Source organism: Enhydra lutris, unplaced genomic scaffold, assembly GCF_002288905.1.
Source record: "Enhydra lutris kenyoni isolate GAN:26980312 unplaced genomic scaffold, ASM228890v2 scaffoldscaffold20, whole genome shotgun sequence".
In the NCBI taxonomy this organism is placed as follows: domain Eukaryota; kingdom Metazoa; phylum Chordata; class Mammalia; order Carnivora; family Mustelidae; genus Enhydra; species Enhydra lutris.
The window spans coordinates 7,046,184-7,051,304 of record NW_019154104.1 but is presented as its reverse complement, the minus strand read 5'-3'; positions in this window follow the sequence as shown (position 1 = coordinate 7,051,304).

Genomic DNA, 5,121 nt, shown 5'->3' with positions numbered 1-5,121 from the left:
ACAAATGCCATAGGATTTCAGTCATATCTGGAATTTAAGAAACGAAACAAACGATCATAGGGGAAAAAAGAGAGAGGAAAACCAAGACACTGTACATATTAACTAACTGGAATTAAACTAAAAGGCTTAAAATAATACATACATACATATGACAATTAAAATTTTTAAAAAGATTATTATCATCATTAGCACTATTGCTATCAGTCTCTAAACATGGGTAACTCGTGTTTTCTATGGTTCAGTGTTGATTTAAAACAGCACTTCCCAACTATTCTAGCTTAGTTACTGAGTTCTGAAAGCTGGCATATTGTATGAGCAAAAGCTCAGGACCCAGAAGTTACTGGATTCTGACTGGCTGTGGTCAGCAAGTCAACACCTGCGTCAACAGGTCCAAAAGCTGCTGTTGATGTGCGTTCACAGTATCTAGGATCCAGACTCCACATAACTACTCTTGCAAAGAACTCATATAATGTGTGTTTTATATTTCACATAGCTTTTTAACTGGGTTTGTGTAAATATAGGACAAGCTGCAATTCAACACTTCCTATAGATGAAATACCTTTGAAAAAACAGCTGGAAAGAATGTACATCTACATTAGAAAATTCCTGTAAACCTCACCTTGAATATAAAGCTGGGTTACATGTATGTAATGACTAAGTATTTCAGGTGCTTTGGGTTAAGCTAAGAAAGTATTTTTTTTCTTATATTCAAACAATACATCTTTATTATCTTATGGCACCACTACAACTTTACATTGATTTTTTTTACTTTTTTTTTTTAAGTGGACTCCACACCCAGCATGGAGCCCACCATGGGACTCAAATTCACGACCTGGAGATCAAGACCTGAGCTGAGATCAGAAGTCAGACTCCTAACTTACTGAGATACCCAGGTGCCCCTACATTTAATTTCACGACTTCATTATTAGACCACTGAAGTAGTGTTCTAACTACTCTTCTTGCCTCTGCATTTTTAAAATACCTCCAATGCCACTACCAACAGAAATGAGAGAAGTAATAATAAAAATTGTTAATAATTACTGTGTTTGCAATGTGCCAGACACTTTTCTAAGTATTTTATAATGATTATCCAAGTTATTCTATACAGTGGCTTTATATGGCAGGTAATATTCATATACTACTTTATAGCAAAAGGGATTGAGGCAAAGAGAGATAAAGTGACTTGTCCAAATCATCTATTTGGTAGATGAATGAGTATCCAGTTCACTGCAAAAAAAAAGAATTCTCTTCCTAAAATACAGCAAGAAAATGTTTATTTTGATCAATGTCTTTGGTTTTTCCAGGTTCTTGGGTAGGACAAGCCTCCACTGTGGCCTACCTCCCTCTAAGACTAGCTTCTCTGTAGGGACAAACAATGGCCTTGGGCAAGGACATTGGGGCCTACAATGACAGCCCATTCTCAGAAAGAAGAGTGGGTCTATTATATTTGCTGCCATAGAATCATGCTCTTCCTTCTGATGTGCCATCTTTCCCTTTGTTTTCAAACAAATGTGTTATTGCTCAACAACAAAGGGCCTGACAAGATGCCACAGACCTCATAGTATTGAGCTACATAAAAGTAGGAGATGATGAATGTTAAGTGCATTTTGGCCTGATTTGATTTAAAGAGATCACTTCCAAGAAACACTTGGAATTGGTACTTGAGGAATTAGAAATGTGCCCTGACATCTGGGGTTGATTGGAACAAGGGCGGCTTTGTTCTCTTTTATGTCCATTTGTTCCCATGCACTTGTTGTCAGTAGCTGCTCATGCACAGGGCAAAGCAGAAGATGACACGACAGAGCACAGCAAAGAAATGGGAAATTTTGTCCCACTAATGCTGAGGAGGAGGGACTGGCTGTCACGAGTCTATTTTTAGTAGTTGCTGCCATGGTGCTGAGTACTGAGTCCAGTCTGTCCCTACAGATGACTTCATGTTTGGGTATCAACAAGCATGTGTACAACCAAACCCATAACCTCTTTCTCTTGTGCACATAACTAGACTCTACTTCTCAACCTCCCTGGAGAACAGAGCTAATGGAATGCACGCAGAAGCGATGTGGGCCACATCAGCATCTGACCCATTAAGATATCCATGGGTAGTTCTTCTCTTTCTTCCCTCATCTGCCAGCTGGATGTCCATGCCCAGCTAACCATGAAATCATGTTTGAAGAATGGAGGAGCCTCCACCGCCAGATCCTTGAATGACTGTGTGACGCTAAGCTTGCCAATACCAATACTCCTGTTAATTGGAATTTACGAAAAGAAAATATAAACATCTATAGTATCAGGCTCCTAAAATGCTCCTAAAATGGGTGGGGAGTTGGGGGGTATAGTTCCAGCAGTTAGCCCACCCTGACCAATAGAGCGTGCTAAGAGCCCAGGGAAAGAATGGATGGTGGTCATTCTGAATGTGCTACTTCTGGCTGCTTTTCTGATCACCTTTCCCTTGACTCCCCCTTGACCTCCCCCTCCGCTTACTCCCTTACAATTGACCCTGAGCTGGGGAATGATGAAGGAAAACACACTGAATCATTACACGCAAACTCATAGGTATGACATCAGAAAAGACTCTGTGAAGATAGGGAAGAAATCATTTTTCCAGGTGCTGAGAATACAAAGGTGTCAAACTTCACCTCTACCTTGGAATTAAAACAAAAAAGATACAATCCTATCCTTCAACAAGCTTGCAAACTGTTTAGAAAACATGATTTAAAAGATAGCTGGGAGGCACTTGGGTGACAGAATCAGTTAAGTGTCCGACCCTTGGTTTCAGCTCAGGTTGTGATCTTAGGGTTGTGAGGGATTGAGCCCCACCTCAGTTCTATGCTCAGCGTGGAATCTGCTTGAGATTCTTTCTCCCTCTCCCTCTGCCCCACCCGCCATGCATGCACGCTCTCTCTCACTTGCTCTATCTCTTAAAGTAAACAAATCTTTTTTAAAAATTAAAAAAAAGATTTTCTTTATTTATTTGTCAGAAAGAGAGAGAGCAAAAGCAGGCAAAGTGGCAGGTAGAGGCAGAGAGAGAAGCAGGCTCTGCCCTGAGCAAGGAGCCCAATGCGGGACTCTATTCTAGGACCCTGGGATCATGACCTGAGCCGAAGGCAGTGGCTTAACCGACTGAGCCACCCAGTTGTCCCAATAAATCTTAACCAAAAAAAAAAAAAAAGTTAGTTGGTAAAAGTAAAAAATTTTTTAAAAATTGTTGGGTAATGAAAGAAAACATGCTTTACCATTAGACCAGAAACACTTGATGTGGAACTTAATAAATTTATGGAAAGTCACTTAATCACTCTATGCCTCTATATTTTCATCTTTGAACTAGGATAATACCTACTAAACAGAGTTAAGCTTTTTTAACTTTTTATTTGGGAATAATTTTTCAACTGGGAGAAGGGATGCAAGAATTCCCATCTACCTTTTTCCAAACTTCCCCTAATGTCAACAATTTGCATAACTATCATATAATTTTCAAAACTAGGAAATAAACATTGGTACAGAACAAATAGCTGAATGACAGGCTTTATTAGAATTTCTCTAGTTGTTGTTTTTTTTTCCACTAACGTCCTTTCTCTGTTTCAGGATCCAATTCCTAGATCCACGTGTAGATCCTTCCATGTAATCATCAGTGTCCTCAGCTTCCTTTACTCTAAGATATAGTTTCCTTGTTTTCCTTGGAGTTCATGACCTCACCTGTTTGGAAGAGTACCGGTCACACATTTTGTAGAACCTCTCTCAATTTAAGTTTGCCTAGGGTTTCCCCCTGACTAGACTGAGGTTATAGATTCAAGGGGAAAATACCATAGAGGCAAATTGCGTCTTTTCAGGAAGTACAAGGCATTGGCATAACTTATTACTGACATAATCACTTGGTTACTTACTACTTACGCCTGGTGAACAGTTGTTAAGGTGGCATCTGAAGGATTTCCCCACAGTAAAATCACTATTTTCCCCATTCAACAGAAGTGAGTCGCCCTTATATATTCTTTGGTAAGGTGTATATTCAGAACTTTTTTTTTTTGCTTTATTTTTTTTAAATTTTTTATTTCTCTTCAGTGTAACAGTATTCTTTGTTTTTGCACCACACCCAGTGCTCCATGCAATCCATGCCCTCTCCAATACCCACCACCTGGTTCCCCCCAACCTCCCACCCCCCACCACTTCAAACCCCTCAGATTGTTTTTCAGAGTCCATAGTCTCTCATGGTTCATCTCCCCATCCAATTTCCCTCAAATCCCTTCTCCTCTCCATCTCCCCATGTCCTCCATGTTATTTGTTATGCTCCACAAATAAGTGAAACCATATGATAATTGACTCTCTCTGCTTGACTTATTTCACTCAGCATAATCTCTTCCAGTCCCATCCATGTTGCTATAAAAGTTGGGTATTCATCCTTTCTGATGGAGGCATAATACTCCATAATGTATATGGACCACATCTTCCTTATCCATTCATCCATTGAAGGGCATCTTGGTTCTTTCCACAGTTTGGCGACCGTGGCCGTTGCTGCTATAAACATTGGGGTACAGATGGCCCTTCTTTTCACTACATCTGTATCTTTGGGGTAAATACCCAGTGGTGCAATTGCAGGGTCATAGGGAAGCTCTATTTTTAATTTCTTGAGGAATCTCCACACTGCTTTCCAAAGTGGCTGCACCAACTTTCATTCCCACCAACAGTGTAAGAGGGTTCCCCTTTCTCCACATCCCCTCCAACACATGTTGTTTCCTGTCTTGCTAATTTTGGCCGTTCTAACTGGTGTAAGGTGGTATCTCAATGTGGTTTTAATTTGAATCTCCCTGATGGCTAGTGATGATGAACATTTTTTCACGTGTCTATATTCAGAACTTTTGCCCATCTAAAAAAATCAGGTTGTCTTCTTATTGCTTAGTTTTAAGAATTCTTTGTACATTCTGTGTATAAGAACATTATCAGATATGTTATTTGAAAATAATTTTTCTGGGGTGCCTGGGTGGCTCAGTAGGTTGAGGCCTCTGCCTTCACCTCAGGTCATGATCCGCATTGGGTTCTCTGCTCAGCGGGGAGCCTGCTTCCTCCTCTCTCACTCTCTGCCTGCCTCTCTGCCTACTTGTGATCTCTGTCTGTCAGATAAATAAATAA